Source organism: Grampus griseus (genome assembly GCF_964374135.1).
Source record: "Grampus griseus genome assembly, chromosome: 1".
In the NCBI taxonomy this organism is placed as follows: Eukaryota; Metazoa; Chordata; class Mammalia; order Artiodactyla; family Delphinidae; genus Grampus; species Grampus griseus.
The window spans coordinates 62,820,091-62,841,294 of NC_139017.1; the positions used below are offsets into that span (position 1 = coordinate 62,820,091).

Genomic DNA, 21,204 nt, shown 5'->3' on the forward strand with positions numbered 1-21,204 from the left:
GCTGACCCCTGAGAAGTACTGTTAGGAGGATGTGTTCCTCCCTCGGCTTCAAGGACGTGGGTGGACTTCAGGGCTTCAGTTCCCCTCCAGGCCTCCAGGTCCGACTGCACCCCAGCGGCCTTGCAGATCTGGCTTCCTGTCCCAGAACTTTCCAGGCTCCAGGAAGAATCCAGACTGCAGAGATGGTGCCTGAGGGCTCCCGCTTAAGAAGTGCTGCCCCTGGGGACCCAACAGTGGAGGGAGGAAGGCTGAAAGGAGTGTGGGGGTGGGGTAGGGAGGGGTGGCTGACCTGGGAGTTGTTGAGAGAGAAATATTGCCTGCCACACCCCATGCCCCCTGCAGCTGACCCACTGATGCCATAGGATCTCAGGGCCGTTTAGTCAGAGATGCCTCTGCTTCTTTACTCCTGTGTTCAAAACTACGCAAAACCAACTCTTTATCCTCTTGCTGCCTTGCCAGGACTTTTAAAGTACTGTTCTTTTGAAGCACTCATTCCCTAAACTGCAGTTTGGAGCTGTCCCAGCTATTTAAAAGTGTTCTCCTTAAACTGAGACTAAATCCTACTCTTTTGGAAAAACGACCTTCACTTCAGAGGAGATCATCTTTTCTGCCCATTCCTTCTTTCTACTTCCCTCTTAAGCACCCCTGTGCTCAAAGAGCTTGGTGATTTATTTTCTGCTTGATGCCAAAAAGAAACCTTCCTCATGCACCCCAAAAAGCTTTCCTTGAACATAGGTGTTTCAAAACCATGACAGTGTTTTGCAGTTAGTATACACTGGGTAGACTGCCTAGCAATCCCTCCAAGAGCCAGAGGTGAGTGACACCTTTACTTATTTGATTGGCTGTCCTTCAAGTTTAGGAAGGTCCCATTCTTATGCCCCAGCAGATAAGAGAGAGCCCTGGATGGCTGTGGCTGTGATTAGATAACTTCTGATGATTTTATTTCCCTTGCTGAGCTGCTGCTTCTAGGTTAAATTCATTTTATTACCTGTCCTTTTTTTTTTTTTTTTTGCAGTACGCGGGCCTCTCATTGTTGTGGTCTCTCCCGTTGTGGAGCACAGGCTCCGGACGCGCAGGCTCAGCGGCCATGGCTCACGGGCCTAGCCGCTCCACGGCATGTGGCATCATCCCGGACCGGGGCACGAACCCGTGTCCCCTGCATTGGCAGGCGGACTCTCAACCACTGCGCCACCTGGGAAGCCCTACCTGTCCATTTTTAAAGAAAGGCTGACAAAGTCACTGTAATAGGTCAGGAGTCTAAGCTCAGGGTTGGTCAAAGGTACTCACAGGGAAGAAGGTGGTTAAAAATAGGTGGGTAAAATAGGAGGGTTGGCAAGTACAGCCAGGACAGCCGTGTTCACCGTGCATACTAATAAAGGCCAGAATCTCCTCATTTATCTCTGGTGGGAAGTTCTGATGGTTTCACAGGATCAAACTCAAATCATATTCAAACTAGGGGGCTTCCCTGGTGGCGCAGTGGTTGGGAATCTGCCTGCCGATGGAGGGGATGCGGGTTCGTGCCCCGGTCCGGGAAGATCCCACATGCCGCGGAGCGGCTGGGCCCGTGAGCCATGGCCACTGAGCCTGCGCGTCCGGAGCCTGTGCTCCGCAACGGGAGAGGCCACAACAGTGAGAGGCCTGCATACTGCAAATAAAAATACAAACTAGGGTATTTCCCCTGAGCATAAAAGTAAGTATCCACCCCTTGCAGGAGTCGCTACTGAGGAATAAAGAAGCAGATGTAGAGAACGAACTTGAGGACACAGAGAGGGGGAAGGGTAAGCTGAGATGAAGTGAGAGAGTGGCATAGACATGTATACAGTACCAAAGGTGAAATAGATAGCTAGTGGGAAGCAGCTGCATATAGCACAGGGAGATCAGGTCAGTGCTTTGTGACCACCTAGAGGTGGGATAGGGAGGATGGGAGGGAGGCGCAAGATGTGGGAGATATGGGGGTGTATGTATACGAATAGCTGATTCACTTTGTTATACAGCAGAAGCTAACACAACATGGTAAAGCAATTATACTCCAATAAAGATGTTAACAACAACAGCAAAAACCCCCAAAAAACTAAGTCAGTCAAGCCAAGGGAGACATTGTATGTGTTTACAGTTCAGGAAATCTAGAAGAGAATCCTTTACTCTGTATGTAATGAATGGTCCATTTGAAAAGAAAAAAACTTTCTGAAATGTTGTTTTTCCATTTATTGTTCAGAACATCATTTTTATACCTCTGCATTTCTTACTATTCAAAGCCAAGTCACGTGAGTTACAGGGAAGCAGCTGATTGATTTAAAGTTGGGTCATGTGATTTAAAAAGCAGTGGCAGTTGATTGATTTAAATCCCGGTCATGTGACGTGAGGAGGGAGTGCTAAAAACTGCTTTTTCATCTCTGGCTCAGAATATCATATTTACCTTGGTTTTTCTTATGATTTAGAAAACTTGAGCTGTCTCTCCTTGGAATCATCAGGAGAAAAATACAGTATTTCAGGTTCATTCTTGAAACCAACTTCTTACGGTTAAGGCGTATTGACTAAAAGATCTTCCTTCCAGAGATTCCGAACCTCTGTAGGACACTTCATTGTAATTGGGGAAAAAGGAGAATGAAATCAGGCCAGCGGCTGCAGAGGGCAAGGCAGCCCCCAGGACTAGGGAAGGAGGAGGAGGAAGGGCTGAGAGTTGCCATTAGAGAAGACAAGGTCCAGAGGGCGCTGAAGCACCGGCAGAGCCCACCTGCACTCCCACTTTGGCACTCCAGGATCAGAGTTGTGTTTGGAGATGGGGTTGTTGTAACCCCAAGGAGGTGAGCAGAGAGGAGGAGTTGATTACCGGTCTCCTCTGACTCTCTGGCCCACATTACCTGGCTTCACAGGGGGGACAGAGTTTTGCTTTCAGCAACTGAGGGGGCACTTCTAGGCTGGTGGGGTTGCCCAGTGGCCCGACAGCCTGACAGGCTGACTGCGGTGTGACCGCCCTTTGTTTCTCCAGAATCTGTACATCAGGAGGTGCATAGCTGCGGGAGCCCATTCACCACCCTCCCCCCAAGGGGGATGGCACCTTCCCTGGCTGTACCCTATGATCACCAGGTAGTTGAAATGAATGCAAGTGTTTTGACTTCAAGGAAGAGCTCACATAACCCCTTCTGCCTCATAATGTGTGGGATTTACTATAATGGAAGGACATTATAAAGAACAGATAGAAAACTCACCTGTTGGTCTCCACGTAGGAGTTTATTTTGCACGAATCCCTCCTACACGAGTAGATAGCAGAGGTTTATTTTTGTTCCTGTGTGTGTAGTTGTGGCAGAGTATGTAGGTATGGTGATTTGAAGCCCTGAAAGAAATATTCTCAGAATTCTCAAGACTTCTCTTGATTGGAATCGAGAGAGACCTGGAAAAGGAGGAAAAGAAAAGGAGGAGGGAGAACGAACGACTGTTTCTCAGTAAATTCACCTGCTTGGTTGATTGTTCTGTCTTCTCATTTCTTTTAAATTCTATGTATGTCTAATGGAATAATGTAGAAAGGCTGATTTTTATGGTTTAAAAGATTTTACATCACACACTAGAAGTGGCTAACAGAACTTATTCTAATCAATGTTACATAGAGACTTTGATATTAAATTTGTATACTAAAATTGGTTAATCCAAATTTTCTGTTTCTTTTTGAGTGAATATTTGGAACATATTTTTGTAGATAATAATTTATCTTAGGTGTACAGAATGGTGAGAATGGGTACCATTTTTTACCACTTAAATGATTTCTTTTAAATGAATAGATCGTACACTTTAAATGCCAATGTTGTGTCTTACATGTTGTTTTTTAATTCCTTGATTTCCAAAACTTGTGCTTATTTAATTGATTTCTATCTAACAATCTCCTCTTTATTGTTTCTTTATATTTTATTGATCTATAGTTAATTTACATTATTATATTAGTTTCAGAGGTACAACATAGTGATTCATAAATGTTTAGCTTGTTCTCCATTTATGCTTATTATAAAAGAGTGGCTCTATCCCCCATGCTATACAGTACGTCACTGTAGATTATTGATTTTATACATAGTGGATTCTTCCTCAGAATCTCCTACCACTATTTTGCTCCTCCACCCTGTCTCTCCCTGCTGGTAACCACTAGTCTGTTGTTTAATCTGGGAGTCTGTTTTGTTGTTGTTGTTGTTGTATTCAATTTTTTAGATGCCACATGTAAGTGATAACCTACCAGGCTTTTCTCTGCAGCTTATTTTACTAAGCATAATACCCTCCAGGTCCATCCATGTTCTTGCAAATGGCAAAATTTCATCTTTTGCTGAAGTCATCATAGAAAATCGTTTTTATCCCCTAACGTATTGATGAACACTTAGTTTGACTCTGTATCTTAGCTATGGCAAATAACACTTTTACGAACATTGGTGTGCAGTTATGTTTTTGAAATAGTGTTTTTGTCTTCTTGTTATATACCCAAGAGTGAAATTGCAGGATATTATGGTAATTCTGTTTTTAGTTTTTTGTGGAACCTCCATTCTGCTTTCCACAGTAGCTGCACTACTTCACATTCACGTCAAGAGTGTACAAGAGCTTCCTTTTCTCCACATCCTCACTAATCTTTGTAATTTGTGACCTTTTTGATGACAGCCATTCTGACAAGCCTGAGGTGATATATCTCATTGTTTTTTGTTTTTTTTGCGGTACGCGGGCCTCTCACTGTTGTGGCCTCTCCCGCTGCGGAGCACAGGCTCCAGACGCGCAGCCCCAGCGGCCATGGCTCACGGGCCCAGCCGCTCCGCGGCACGTGGGATCCTCCCGGACCGGGGCACGAACCCGTGTCCCCTGCATCGGCAGGCGGACCCTCAACCACTGCGCCACCAGGGAAGCCCCTATCTCATTGTTTTGATTCGCATTTTATTGCTGGAATAGCTATGTTTAGCATCTTTGTGAGTTCTGGCTGTCTCTCTGTATTTTTTCCTTGGAAAAATGTCTATTTAGGTCTTCTCATATTTTTAAAAAAGATTTTGGGTGTTGTTCTGATATTGAGTTTTATGTGCTGTTTCTGTAGTTTAGATATGAACCCTCCTTGGTCATCTTTTTGGTGTTAACCTCTTATCATGTGCAAATATTGTCTCTCCTTCAGCAGGTGGTCTTTTCATTTTGTTTTTGGTTTCCTTTGCTGTGCAAAATCTTTTAAGTTTAGTGAAGTCCCATTTGTTTATTCTTGCTTTTGTTTCATTTGCCTTAGTAGACTGAACCCAAAACTGTTGCAATCATTTATGTTGAAGAATGTTCTGTATTTTCCTCTAGGGGTTTTATGGACCTATATTTAAGTCTTTATTCAGTTTTGCGTTTATTTTATATATGGTGTGCTAAAATACTCTAATTTTATTATTTTCCATGTAGCTGACCAGTTTTCCCAGTACCACTTATTGAAGAGACAGTTTTTTCTCCATATTGCCTGCTTTGGCATAAATCAATTAAATATAAGTGTGTGGGCTTCCTTCTGGGATCTCTTCTATTCCAGTGATCTTTGTGTCTGTTTTTGCTCCGGTCCAGTTCTCTGATTACTGTCGCTTTGCAGTATAACCTGAAGTCAAGGTGCGTGATGCCTCCAGCTCTGTTCTTTTTCAAGATTGTTTGGCTATTTGGGGTCTTTGTGTTTCTATACATATTTTAAAATTACTTTTTCAAGTTCTGTGAAAATGCTTTGGTATTCCGATAGGGATTGCATTAAATCTGTAGGTTGTCTTTGGTAGTATGGTTATTTTAACAGTATTAATTCTTCCAGTCCATGCACCTGCTATATTTTCCCATCTTTTTCTGTTGCCTTCAACTTCTTTCACCAATGGCTGGTAGATTTCTGAGCACGTCTTTTACCTGCTTAGGGGTGTTTATTCCTAAGTATCTTATTCTTTTTGGTGTGATTGCATATGGCATTGTTTTCTTAATTTTTTTCTTTCTGACAGCTTTGAGTTTTGTTTTTTCTTCTTTTTCTAATTCCTTCAGGTGTAATGTTAAGTTGTTTATTTGATATTTTTCTTGTTTCCTAAGAATAAGCTTGTATCACTATAACTTCCCCCTGTGAACTGCGTTGGCTGTGTCCCATAGATTTTGGATCATTGTGTGTTCATTTTCATTTGTCTTGGGTATTTTTAGAATCCCTCTTTAATTTCTTCAGTGTTTCTTTCTTCCCCTTTTATTCCCTTCATCTGTGATGTGAGGACTATCTTTAATATTATGTTTGGATTTCTTTCAGGGGTGTGTGTGTGTGTGTGTGTGTGTGATTATTTAAGTTGCTGAGCTCTTAATTTCACATGGAGACTAACAACCCTGCACTGTTACACTCCTCCCCCACAGTTACTGAATTTGACCTTATATTTTACATCTGCTTGTTTTGTGTGTCCCTGAACTTCTTATTGTGAATATAGATGATTTTATCAGTGTTTTCTTTCATCCTTCCCATTAGCTATGTACATGGTTGATTTCCTGCCTTTGTTGAATATTGGCCGTATCCAATAAGGTTTTTCCTTTAGTAAGTTTCCTTTCCTAATTTTTAGGTTTCAGTCATGGCCTTTCCTTTTTTACTGAGAAAAGCCCCTTTAAGATTTCTCATAAAGCTGGTTTGGTGTTGCTGAGCTCTTTTAGTTTTGCTTCTCTGTAAAACTTTAGATCTCACCATCAAATCTGAAGGAGAGCCTTGCTGGGTAGAGTATTTTTGGTTATAGGCTTTTCCCTTTCATGACTTTAAACATACCATGCCACTCCTTTCTGGCATGCAGAGGTTATCCTGAAAAGTCAGCTGATAACTTTATGCAAGTTCCCATGTTTGTAACTTGTTGCTTTTCCTTTGCTGCTTTTAATAGTGTCTTTTTATCTTTATTTTTTTTGCCATTTTAATTACAGTGAGTCTTGGTGTGGTCCTATTTGGGTTGATCCTGTTTTGGCCTTACTGTGTTTACTGGACATGGATTTTTGTTTTCTTTCCCAGGTTATGGAAGTTTTCAGCTCTATGTCTTCAGGTATGTTCTACACTGCTTTCTCTTTACTTTTTTGCTCTGGGACCAGTATATTGCAAATATTAGTACACTTGATGTTGTTTCACAAGTCTGTTCAACGTTCCTCATTTCATTTTTTTTGTTTGTTTGTTTGTTTGTTTTCGTTTTGTTGCGTTACGCGGGCCTCTCACTGTTGTGGCCTCTCCTGTTGCGGAGAACAGGCTCCGGACGCGCAGGCTCAGCGACCATGGCTCACGGGCCCAGCCACTCTGCGGCATGTGGGATCTTCCCAGACCGGGGCACGAACCCGTGTCCCCTGCATCAGCAGGCGGACTCTCAACCACTGCGCCACCAGGGAAGCCCCCTCATTTCATTTTAATCTATTGTTTTACCATTCATCTTCAGTGATTGCCAGTACTCTGTCCTCAGTTTTCTGATTCATTCCTCTGTATCATTTAGTCTACAGTAGTTTCCTTTTAGTGTATTTTTCATTTCAGTTATTGTATTCCTCATCTCTCTTTTGTTGTTCTTTAATGGTCTAACTCTTTTTAAAAAAATTCTAACTTCTTGCTCTGGTTGTCGGTTCTTCTCCTGAGTTCTTTGATCATCTTTATAGTCATTACCTTGAACTCTTTGTTGAGGAGATTGGCTATCTCCACTTCACTTAGAAGTTCTTCTGAGTTCTTATCTCATTCCTCCATTTGGATCTTGTTTCTGTGTCACCTCATTTTTCTTAACTTGCTGTTTTTATTGCTATGTATGTAGTAGGCTTGTTACACTTGCTGACCTTGGAGAGGTGGCCTTTTGTAGGAGAGGTCCTATGTGTCCCAGCAGCCCACTGTCCCCTGGTCACTAGAACTGTATGTTCTAGGTGTACCCCCTATGTGGGCTGCTTGGGCTCTTCTGTTGTGGTGGGCTGACTACTGTGGGTGTTCTGGTAGGCTTGGCTGCCCCCAGAGTGCATGTTTGCCAGACTCTGCCTAGTATGGAGGCTGTCTGTGCTGCGTGGTGAGGCTAAATCATAAGGCAGCTGGCTGCACAACTTTGGGGGACACCACATCTAGTGCTGGATCATTTATGGGTTGAATTGCAGTCCAGGTGATATCAGGGCTAGTGCCCAGTCACTGGTCCTGGGGCTATGCTGGCTACTGGGAGTAAGACACAGGTCCTGAGTCTGGCTGCAGGACCCAGGAGTCACAGAGTTGGTGTTGGATCACTGTCCCTGACACAACTATCTGCAGGGTCTGGGGTATCCCTAATCTTGTATTGGCATTCTGATGGGCAGGGTCAGGACCCAGCTGAGTCCATGGCTGCTTCTGGCCTGCAAATGAGTGTTCTGGTCACACAGGCTGCTGGACGGTGGTATTCCTGAAGCTGGTGTGTGCCTGTTGGTGTATGAGGCTGATCCCACTGCTAGAGCAGGTTTGCTGTTGGGTAGGTCCAAGCTCCATCCGGTCCCTGTTCAGTAATCACCTGCTGATGGTGAGGCTGATTCCAAGGCCAGAGCAGTTAATCTGGTGATCCCGTGGAGCATGTTTTAGAAAGGGAGAGGGTAGAGATGGAAACAGCAGTCAGAAGACAGTTATACCGATCTAGGTGAAATGAGAGACTAAGCTGGAATCAATGGAAATAAGATAGTCAGCTATCGTCAAGAGTAGGTATTTTCGAATAAAAGTCAATATGATAGAAAGTGTAATCCTGGATTAACGTTACATATTAATGATAGGAGTAACATCCTTTCAAGTTTTGTGAAAAGGTATCTTTATTTCTTCCGGTAATGAATTGGCCTAGAGAAACGGAACTATACTGGGAAATGTGTAAATATAAGAATATTCCTTCTAATATTAGAAATTATGATATATAGAGATAAAAACGTTGAGCTCATAATCTAGAATTTGATAAGGTCACAAAAGTTGGAATCTAATCAATGCCTCTGCTCTCAGGAAAGATTACCTCCAAAATCTATAAAGATCTATAGTTGTATATTTAATTTATAAAGATCCTGAAGGTGAGACTCTTAAGAGAGATAAAGTCAGGGTTAGGGGCTCTGGAAGGTTCAAATAGTAATTCGTAAGGTTTGGAGATTAGAACGAAGCTTCTTATTTATTATTATCATTCTAACTTCTACTAGTTATTCCTACTAATTAGATATCTAATAGCTAATTGAGGCAATATTTTCCTCTTACCTTTCCTAGAGATTTATCCTGCAATAAAATACCGTCTATCAAAAAACATACATGTGAACCAATGCCTTTTTGGCAGTTTATGTAAGTTACAAATATAACTTCATTATATTTGGAATTTTTATAAAGCTTAATTTTTTATAAAATTAATTTGTTACTCATTTTGAAATATGATTAAAAATATTACTAAAATTATGTAGCAAATCCTTTTTGTCTCTAGCAAAGATTAGTGTGAGAATTATTACACAGATCAGAGGAATCTTTATGGAGCAGTGGTTCTCAACCCGGGTGATTTTTGCTCACAGGTGACATTTGGTAGTGTCTGGAGATATTTTTCCCTGTCAGAACTGTATATGCTACTGGCATCTAGTGGACAGAGGCCAGAGATGCTACTAAACATCCAACTGTTCAGGAGAGCCTCCCACAGCAAAGAATTATCCAGCCCAAAATGCCAAGAGTGCTACCTTTCTAGAGAAATAAAGATCACTTAACACAAGTATTTAATGAACATTTACTATTTTCTATCTAATGCACCACATATATAATCATGAAAGTATAAATCATAATATCTTCCACAGTGAGATTTCTTTAGTGTATATGGAGGGAGTAGTGATGTTATGTTTCATCATATATAAATTAGAATGATTGCCAAAGGATAAATGTTCTGAAAGAATACATATTTTTCTTCTTCTTTTGCTTGTGTCCTTTTTTGTAGAAATCTTGGTTGCAGTTTACTCACAGAACTGAGCTTTGGAACATCCAGGCCCGGCATGGAATGCAGTTTTTCCACAAGTAGTAAGTGAAATAGAAGATGAATACATGTAAGAAACTGTGTGTAAAAGCATCATGCAGTTATTGATTAGCTGGGTGTAAGGCCAGTATGAATTCTGGAAAACATGTCTTGAGAGCCATTTATTTTATTTTTTCAAATGAGGAAACTAGGGAACAAAGAGGCCAAGAGACTTGTATAAGTCATATATATGAAACGCTCTGCTTTCCATAGTACTGATCTTTGGCATGGGCAATAAAAGGCACCAAGCAAAAACGGTCAAATTAGCATTGTCATGGAAACCCACTGATGCCTCTCCAATATGCGAATGGTCCATGAAGTTCCACTTTTGAATTTAACTTTGAATCCTCCTCATGTGCGAAGTTCCTAACTGCTTAAAATGTATGCAACACAGAGCTGCAAAGAACTAAGTTTAGCACCGAATTCGTCAGGGAGCGAATGGTGTGGGTGCTTCCCCAAGCATTATTAGCTCTTTTAAATGGTAAGGCAGAAAGAATTCCTGAACACCCACCACAGGGATCTCTCCAGGCAACCAGAACATTATTTTTCAAAAAGCATATATCTCTGAAGTGAATTATCTGTGGCCAATGGGAACCTTTGAGGTATGGAAAAACACGTTGTTTGTGTTCAGCTGTAGTGTGAAAAATATAAAGAAAATAAATACATTGCTGTAGCCTAATTCAGTATACTTTCTTTGCTGACTACTCTTCAATAAGAAGTGTGGGTTTTACACCCCTTCAGCTCAAAAATTCTGTGATTTCTCATGACACAAATAAATGATAGAGGATATGTTCAATGGACCGAAGGTGATTTCAGACTCAAGGTAAAAACGAGCTCTTCTACACCTGGCTTTGAAAAAGACTCTCTTACCTGCCTTGTGGTTTAGAAATCCAGTTTCACACAGTTCACACATTTTGGGTGAATGAAGGTGTTGAGGCTGTGTCTGGAGCTGGATTAGCAATTCCTGCAGATGCCTATCTTTAGCGCCCTCCTTCCTTTCCCTTGTTAGTTCGCTGATGCCTACCTTGGGGAGATAGCACCAAGGGTCAGTTTTTCTTTTCCAGCACACCGGAGAGCAGGCTCATGAGGTCCCTTCACCAGGAAGTTTTAGTAGCGACAATACAACGTCTTAAACTCACCACCTTTCCTAAACATCCTATAACACCAAGAGTTCATTATAAGAATCAGAGTTTCACTATAGTTATGTAGGCAACACGGGAAAATACATTGTGGTAATAAATAAATAAATAAATCACAGTTTAAAAATTAATGAATTCATTCAAAAACATTCACTGAGTGCCATGCCCACTGTGTGTCAGCACTGTACTAAGTGCTGGGGATACAAAGGGCAGGGACCTGCTCCCCAAGAAACTTTCATACTGAAAGGAGAAAGATGGATGTTGATGGGAAAACATATGTGAGAGCTATTCGAGCATCTATGCAGCAAGGTAACAAGGTGAGGGATGGGGGTGATGAAGTAGAAAATGCGTGGTAGGTTAGAAAAGGTTTGTAATGGAAGAGGCACCAACTTGTTCCTTTTGAATTTGTGTTCCTCTTAAATGACAGAAAAAGGTAATGAAAGAATCAGATCTATCTGGTGTTGGAAATAAATTAGTACTGTACTCCTAAAACTCGTTCACAGTTACTTTCAAAAGATTGTCACAGTATAGTAAGTCTTTGTTTTGGGATAAGTCTTTCTAATACACAAAGCTAATTTGATTCAGGAAACATTTGCCATGGTGAGTTATAAACTTTATTGCATCTCTTTCCAAAGGCTAGCCACCAAGGGAAGATGCCACCCTCGAGTTAAGTCATTTTACTACCTATAATGACATATTACTGGGGTGTTTATAAGTTTCCTGCATTAAATAAGTTTGGGAAAGGGCCCCAGCTGAGGTGGATTTATCATGAATTCAATGAAGCTTAGGCTTCAGGGCTCCTGGCTTGCAGAGGTTCCTTCCAAGGTCTTGAGAAGGGTCCTAGCGATTTTTGTATTTACAATTTTGCATGTTTTTATTTGATAGGATTTTCCAAAGTAGATGAGCTTCAGGCCCCACAAAACCTTGATTCATCACTGGGCTGCAGGTAATTATAAGTCAGTAGATTACTGGAATGAAGCCTCTCTGTTATTGATAAATATCAGGTGAAGTAGTTAGCAGTGTCGTAGTCTATTTTATATCTGAAATCAACCTCAAAAATGAGCCAAGAGCTTATTAATTAATAAAGTACCACTTTTTGAATGTTGGTAGTAATCATATCTCTTTCAGATAAAATCAGGAATGAAATATATTATGGAAAAGGAGCAGTGGTTGATAATCCTAAATGTTAAGTATACTTTTTCTTTCTGACTTTATAGTGTTTCTCCTTCATTCACCTATGAAGGTCCAGACTGATGGCTTATTTTTAAAAATTCTTTTAGTCACTTCATTGGTTCTAACAATACAAGCTCCATGATTTTAGAAACTGTAGGACTCTACGATGTAGAAAGTCTATATAACTTAACCAGACAGAGCATATTCACATGCTGACTTCTCTGTGGTACATTAATATGGTACCAAGGGCTTCCCTGGTGGTGCAGTGGTTGAGAGTCTGCCTGCTGATGCGGGGGACGCGGGTTCGTGCCCCGGTCCGGGAGGATCCCGCATGCCGCGGAGCGGCTGGGCCCGTGGGACATGGTCCGGAGCCTGTGCTCTGCAGCGGGAGAGGCCGCAACAACGAGAGGCCCGCGTACCGCAAAAAAAAAAAAAAAAAGTAAAAATAATATGGTACCAAGAACATAAGCACTAAGAGAGAATAAGGGGAAAATCAAAGCCTTATCCCTATTGAATTATTTACCTCATTGTTGAGAATATCAATAAGGGAGTGTGGCCACACTATGAAGGCAAATTGAGCTGCGGTCACAGAGCCGCCCTAACGCTCCCCCAGTCAACTAGCGTTGGTTTCCTTTAGATAGCTATGTACACACAAAAGTTTATACACTTCAGGGTGCTGTCATCACTTTTTGCTATGTACTAGAATCCTGGCACCTTCTCAGATTTAGAAAAGCATTAACACTAAAACCAAAAATAACTTGGGTCTGCTCTTTGGGGTGATTCAGGGTGGCTGTTTTATTTGTAATAGTTCAAAATTTTGAGATTGTCACACCTAGCAACCACTATGCTTTTCTTCTCCCAACTGCCTCTTATTCTTCCCAACTGTAGTATTTTCTCCCATTCTATATGTTTTTTCACTTGCTTGATAGTGTCCTTTGAAGCACAAACTTTTTAATTTTTATAAAATCCCATTCATCTATTTTTCCTTTGGTTGTTTGTACTTCTGGTATCATATCTAAGAAACTATTGTCTAATGCAAGGTCATAAAGATTTACTCCTGTGTTTTCTTCTAAGAGTTTTATAGCCTTAGCTCTTACATTTGGATATTTGATCCATTGGGAGTTTATTTTCATATATGGTGTGAAGTGTAGGAGTCCAGCTTCATTATTTTGTGTCTGGATGTACAGTTGTCCCAGTATCATTTGAAAAGACTGTTCTTTCCACATTGAATTGTTTTGGTACGCTTGTTGAAAATCAATAGACCAAAAATATGAGGGTTTATTTCTATACTGTCATTTCTGTTCCATTGATATACATGTCTGTTCTTATTCCAGTACCACACTGTGATTGCAGTAGCTTTGAAGTATTGAAACCAGGATGTGTGAGTCCTCCCACTTTGTTCTTTACCAACATTGTTTTGGTTATTCTGTTTCCTTGAATTGCCATATGAATTTTGGAATTACTGGCAATTTCTGGAAAGATATCAGCTCAGATTTTGATAGGAATTGCAATGGAACCATAGGTCGATTTGGGAAGTAGTGACATTTTAATAAGATTATCTTCCCGTCCATGAATCCAGCATGTCTTTATATTTATTTAGATCTTCTTCAATTTCTTTCAACAGTTTTGTACTTTTCAGTGTGAATCTTGGACTTACTTGATTAAGTTTTTCCCTAAGTATTTTTTTTCTTGTGGTGCTGTTAACACATGGAATTGTTTCTTTTCTTAATTTCATTTTTGGATTACTCATTGCTGGTGTGTAGAAATAATATTGATCTTATATCCTACAACCTTGATGAATTCTTTTATTAATGCTAACAGTTATTTTCCTAGATTCCCAGGAATATGTCTTGTGGTCTTCCAGTTTCCCAGGAATACATTGGCACATTTCAAAGTCTCTGTGGACTTCTCATTCCTCAGCTTTTCTTTTTAAGCTTTTCGGTTGGGCTGTTTATTGCCCCAAACTGTTATCCATTGCCTCATGCAACCGCCATGTTAAAATATTTGCTTGAAAACGTTTTCCAGAAATGCAACCTGAGGAATGGCTTTTCTCACTAGACAGCTCTCAGTCAGGTCAAAGGGCAAGCCTTGCAAGTGATGTCTTCCAGGGGACCACCAGACATGTTAAACAATGACAGTTCTTTGGGAATGAGGCTTTGAAGGACCTCCCAGTCCATGCTGCTTCTTCTGGTACCAGGGATGTGGGCTGTTTTTCAAGACTACCACTGGCATGGAGAGCAAAGGTCAAGGACAAGTTCAAGCAACACAGATCTCATTGTTCTTACAGAAATTAATTTGTTTTCCTTGAATAAATTGCTCCCCAATGTGCAGTAAGCCTGTTGGTTAAATCTCCAGAGTTCAGAAGAAGTTGATTCTGACCATTTTTGCCAGTTTTGTTGTTGTTGCTGTTGTTACTGGTATTGTTGCTTCTATGGAGGGATGAATTTTCAGATGTCCTTCCTCCATCATTTTTACTGATTTTCCTGCAATATTTTTTTAAAAGTCTCTAAAGTCACAATGACCATAGACTAATTAAATATTTGTCATGGGAGATGATTAAGGAAAAAATAAATTAAAAGATAAATACTAACTAAAAAGAGAAAATATAATTCTCATAGAGGCTTTCCCAGATGGGTAGATGAAGACTGAAAAGGTATTTCTATATTTAGTGCTCTGAAAATTAAGGTTAAATTAACATATGTTTAACACACCCCCACTTTTTTTTCATTCAGGTTAAACACAGGCTTTACAGTCAGAAGTGAGGTCAAATTCCAGCTCTGCTTCCTACTAACTTGATGACTTAGGACAAGTTATGTAACTTCTCTGTGCCTCAGTTTCCTCATTCGTACAATGGGGTAATATATCTATCACATAAAGGTTACTGTGAGGATTGACTGTTAAATGCTGATCACAGATGCCTGGCAACCCAAAAGATACTAGTTTTGGTAATTATCTTTATAAGATTCTTCAAAAATACGCTAATAATTCTTGAGTAGAGTTAACCTAAAGTTAGATATTCTTTTCTTTCTTCCTGTGTCTTTTGGTCTTTTTTCCCCTATTTGTTTTAAAGAAGTAAGAAGAAAAAAAAAAAGAGAGAAGGAACTAAGAAGAAAATGTATTCCAGCATTTTGGAATACAATTTTGTTCCCCCAAATTTATTTGTTTATTTTATTGATATATAAACAAAATTTTATTTATTTATTCAGCAAACATTTATGAAATACCTAGTAAATATTAGGCACTGTGTCAGGCAGAGGAATAATAATGACAATAAAGTGTGGTCCCTGCTCTCAAGTTGCTGACTATCTAGGGGACTGACAAGTAAACAGGTGATTACATACACAGTAACAAAGGCTGTGATAGAAGAATACACATGGTACTATGTGATGGGAGTATGGCTTTTACCAGTTCCTATTGGATTTATCTCTCCTTCTTTCGCTCCAGAACCAAGGAATTAGCCCTATTTTTGTCTTTAACTGGGTAGTTTAAATCATGAAATTTTTAAAAATTTGTAGAGATGAAAGAAAAACCCCTTGAATTATGGAGGACACTAGGAATAGTACTTTTTACAGAGCAAGGGCTTCCTACCAGCATAGTCACTTCTTGGGTTTTGAACCTGAAAAGTTCTTTGGCATATTTTTTCTTTGCTAGCTACTTTTTGTTTTCTATTTTTTTGTTTCTTTCTCTTCTCCACTTTATCATCTAGAGACCTGGGTAGTTCCCAATGAAAGAGTGTTGTACAGATTTTTAGAGTGATTTATAGGTAAAAATAGAAAATGATTTTTTTTTAACCTTCAAGTTCCATACCAAAAAAAATGAATATAAGCTTTCATGGAAGTAATTGAAAATGCAGATAATTTTCATTCCATTCCATTTTTCAGAATTCTCAATCGTAATCCTTTGACAACAGGTGAAGATTCTTACCTTTTTAAATTGCCAGCATTAAAATATTTGTAAGTATTGCAACAGTTTCAGGCTCATGAGATAATTTCTGCTCTTTTTTGCTTTCGTCAAAGATTGAGTACTTTGGCTGAAAAGTCATAATTTAGATTTTAACTGGGTTATTGAAAATAAGAGTTATTGGCAAAGAAAAGGATTAAGGAAGAATATATACGGGTAAGACAGCCAGCAGAGAATGAGAACAGTGTTGAGGAACACATATAGTTATGAAGATGTAGATGCATGTAGGAATATTATTTATCCCAGAAAGCAAAAAGTAATAAGGGGTACATTATTTTATTAAAAAGAGTGATCAAAGAGGTAGATGCAATTGAAAATGAAAAGTTAGGATAATAAAGAATGATTGTGCTGTTCAGCACCAAGGTCATTCATTTGATGATGCAAATTTAAATTTCTTCAATGAGAGCTTTTTGGAATTACCATCTATGGCAAGTAAGAAGCCAGAATTGAAGTAATCACATGTTAAGTATCTTTTTATGTCTAGAATTTTTGTCTTTGGCTTTTATATCATGCATGTTTGGGCTTCTCCTTCAGAGACATGGGAACAACACAAGTGTCACTTACAACTATTGAAAGCATGCTCATGATGACCCTTGAATTGGAAAAAACTGTAAATTGATTTTTCTTACATTTATTTTCACTCAATTGTTTTTCTTTAGTTTTCTTTTATTATTTTCTTAAGTCAGGTTTATTTATGTATAATTTTCATTTCACAAAATTCACTATTTATAAATATACATTGTGATGTATTTTGACAAACTTATAATTCTGTAGCCACCACATTTGAGGTAAAGAAATCTTCTGAAATCCCAAAAGACCCCTCATGTCCCTTTGTAGTCAATCCATCCTCCTCCCACTACCAGCCCCTGGCAACCAACAATCTGATTTTTGTCCGTATAATGTTGCCTTTTCCAGAATATCTTATAACTGAAATCATGTGGTATGTAGCCATTTGTTTTTGGCTTCTTTCTCTTACCAGTCTCTTTGGAGACTCATCTGTTTTGTTGCACCTGTCAGTAGTTCATTCTTTTTATTGCTGAGTAGTATTCTACTTGTGTGGAAACACAGTTTGTTTACACATTCATCGTTTGATGAACATTTGAGTTTTTTCTAGTTTTCTGGCTATTATGAACAAAGCCTCTGAAAACACTCACATGTGTGTGTGAACATATGTTTTGTGCGAGCATATGTTTTCATTTCTTTGGGGTAAAATCCCTAAGGGTTGCATTGCATCATCATATGCTAAGTGCATATTTAACGTTTTGAGCAACTGCTGAACAGTTTTCTAAAGTGCCTGTACCATTTTGGTGTCCCACTAGCAGTCTATGAGAGTTGCAGTTGATCCACATCGTCACCTGATCATTATATTTGTTTTTAAAACAAATTTAGCCTTTCTCGTAGGTGTGTAGTTGCATCTCGTGGTTTTTGCCACATTTTGCATTTCTGTAATAGCTGATGATGTTGAGTATCTATTCATGTGCAAGTATCTTTTTAAATGAAGTGTCTGTTAAAATCCATTTTTAATTGGATATTTATATTGAGTTTTAAGAGGGCTTTATATAAAAAGCAATGGAAAAAGTCCTTTCTTTCAGATATGTGTTTAGTAAATATCTTCTCCCAGATTGTGACTTATCTTCATTGTATTAAAGTTTCTCTGAATACTAGAAGTTTTAAATGTTTGATGAACTCTAATTTAGCAATTTTTTTCATATTGATTTAATTTATTTATTTGGTTGTGCTGGGTCTTAGTTGCAGCAGATGGACTCCTTAGTTGCGGCTCATGGTCTTCTTAGTTGTGGCATGTGAACTCTTAGTTGCGGCATGCATGTGGGAACTACTTCCCTGACCAGGGATCGAACCTGGGCCCCCTGCATTGGGAACTGGGAGTCTTAACCACCAGGGAAGGCCCTTAGCAATTTTTCTTAGATGGTTTGTGCTTTTTTGTGTCTTATCTAAGAAATCTTTTTCTGAGACCCCATTGTGTAATCCAAAATCATAAAGATTTTCTCCTATGTTTTCTTCCGGAAGTTGTATAGTTCCATTTAGGTCTATGATTCATTTTGAGTTAATTTTCATATATGTTTTGAGGGAAGGGTCAAGTTTCTTTTTTTTTTTCCGTTAAAAAATATCTATTTCTGTAGGACCCTATTGTGACAGTTCATTACACAGCTTACTGCACCCTAAATTGTACCATCGCCCCTCCAGTATGGCAAGCTAATAGAAAGTTTCTGTTATGCCAAGGCTAGGTGAGGGGATTGCATGAGATTAGTATGCGGAAAGAACCCTGCATTTAGCAGTCTGTTCCAACCATCTTTGTCAGGTCAGCTGACAAATGACTGTCTTCACCACGCCATCACACATCGGTCACTGCTCTAGCCTCATCTTCCTCAGCCTCCAACAGCATCTGCCACAATTGTGATCCCTCTCTTGTCAGCTAGATGTCCTCCTCTCTGGATATTAAAAATTATTTCCCGGGGCTTCCTTGGTGGCGCAGTGGTTGAGAGTCCGCCTGCCGATGCAGGGGAGGCGGGTTTGTACCCCGGCCCGGGAAAGATCCCACATGCCGTGGAGCGGCTGGGCCCGTGAGCCATGGTCGCTGGGCCTGCGCATCCGGAGCCTGTGCTCCACAACGGGAGAGGCCACAACAGTGAGAGGCCTGCGTATGGCAAAAAAAAAAAAAAAATTTATTTCCCTATGTAACTACAATACTGTTAACACACAGTATTGGAGAAATTAAATTCCTGCACAATAATATTACCTAATAAAGAGTTACTATTCAATTTTCCCCAATTCTCTCTCATACAATATCATTTCTTTTAACAGCTTTTTGAGGTATAATTGACAGAGTAATCTGTGTTCACATACACACATACATACACACCATGAAGACATCACCACAATCAAAATGTCCATCACCTCAGAAAGTTTCTTAACGTTTCTTCGTAATTATTGCTTCCAGTCGTTCCTTGCCCTTTCCAGTCGCCATGCAACCATTGATGTGCTTTCTGTTTGCATTTTCTAGAATTTTATGTAAATACAATCATGCAGTGTATACTTTTTTTAACTGGCTTCTAAGCTCAGCATGATTATTTTAATCTTCATCCATATTTTTTTATATATCAGTAATTCATTTGTTTGTTGTTGTATAGTATTCCATTATACGGATGTACCCCAATTTATCTATTCACCATTAATGGACATATGAGTTGTTTCAGTCTTTGTCTATTACAGATAAGTTGGTATGAATATTTGTGTACAAGTCTTTGTATGGATATATACTTCCATTTCTCTTGGGTAAATACCTACAAGTAGAATGGCTGGATAATTGGTAAATGTATGTTTAAGTTTTTAAAAAATACCTATTTTCCATAGTGGCTTGATCATTTTACATCTCTACCAGCAGTGTATGAGAGTTGCATCTTCTTCACGTTGAGGCCAACACTTGCTATGCTCAGTATTTTTAATTTTTGATAGTTTAATAGGTGTGCAATTTTTTCTCACTCTAGCATCCCTAATGATTAATCTTGTCAAACATCTTTTCATATGCTTATTTTCCATATGTATATCTTTGAATCTTTCTATATTTTTCTGGAGTTTTGAGAGTTCTTTATATATTCTTGAAATTAGTCCTTTATCCAATGTGTAAGTTGCTAAGTATTTTCTCCCATTCTGGGACTCATCTTTTCATTCTCTCAGTAGTGTCTTTTCTAGGGCAGAAATTCTTAATTTTGATGGTGGCTTATGTATCTTTTTTTTTTTATGGATTATGCTTTTGGTGTTGTATCTAAGAAATCTTGCCTAACTCAAGGCCATAAAATTTTTCACTTGTTTTGCTCTAGAAGTTTTATAGTTTTATGTTATACATTTAGACCTTTGAACCAATTTGAGTTCATTTCTGTATATGGTTTGGATGGAAGTTGTTGTTTTTTTTTTTTGAACTGGATATTCAGTTGTTCCAGCATCATTTGTTGAAAAGACTATCGTTTCTCCTCTCAAATGCCTCTGAACCTGAAAGTCAGTTGTCCACATCTCTGTACTTCTGAACTTTCTATTCTGTTCCTTTGATTTTTTGTGTATCTTTACACTACTATCACAATGTCTTGAAAGTGTAGCTTCATAACCCTTGAAATCAGTTACTGTTCTTCAACTTTGTTATTTTTCAACGTTGTTTTAGTTATTCTGAATTTTATTTCCAGATAAAATTTAGAATTAGCTTGCCTATTTCTACAGAAAAGCCTACTGTGATTTTGATCTATAAATCAATTTGGGGAGAATTGATATCTTATCAATATTGAATCTTCAGATCCATGAATACGTTATATCTCTCCATTTATTTAGGTCTTCCTTAATTTCCCACAGCAATATTTTACAGTCTTCAGTGTGCAAGTCTTTTACATATTTTATCAGATTTATTCTAAGTATTTTATATGTTTGATTCTATTATAAGTAGTATTTTAAAAGTTTGATCTCTGATTGTTTGTTGAGATAAATTAATCTTTTTGTATGTTGATCTTGCACCCTGCAAACTTGATACACTCATTTATTAGTTCCAGTAGCAATTTTGTAGATTCTATCAGGTTTTCTACATAATCATGTTATCTGCAAATAAAGATAGTTCCACTTCTTCCTTTCCATTCTGAATATGGCTTATTTTTTGTTGCCCTATTGCACTGGCTAGAACCTTCAGTGCAATGTCAAATAGAAGTAATGAGAGTAGACATCCTTGCTTTTGTCCTGATCCTGGAAAGAAAGTACTTTGTCCTTCACCATTAAATATGATGTTTGGTGTTTTGTAGAAGTCATTTATCAGGTTGAGGAAGTCTCCTTCCATTCCTAGTCTACTGAGGGCTGTTTTTTTCTTTAATCAGGAATGGATGTTAGATTCTTTTCATTGTTTTCCTGCATCTATTGCAATGATTATGTCATTTTTCCCTTCTTTTCTTTTCTTAATTTGTTTATTTATTTTTGCCTGCTTT

At 38.9% G+C, this 21,204-nt stretch overlaps 1 pseudogene across 1 annotated transcript in view; it reads left to right on the forward strand.

The window, feature by feature from the left end:
* Positions 1–2,604: 2,604 nt before the first annotated feature.
* Positions 2,605–21,204, forward strand: part of LOC309824090 (RAD52 motif-containing protein 1-like) — a 32,326-nt pseudogene continuing 13,726 nt past the window's right edge. Inside the window, exon 1 of the transcript in view lies at positions 2,605–2,804. The product of the transcript in view is annotated as an RAD52 motif-containing protein 1-like (transcript). The remainder of the gene's footprint in view (positions 2,805–21,204) is intronic.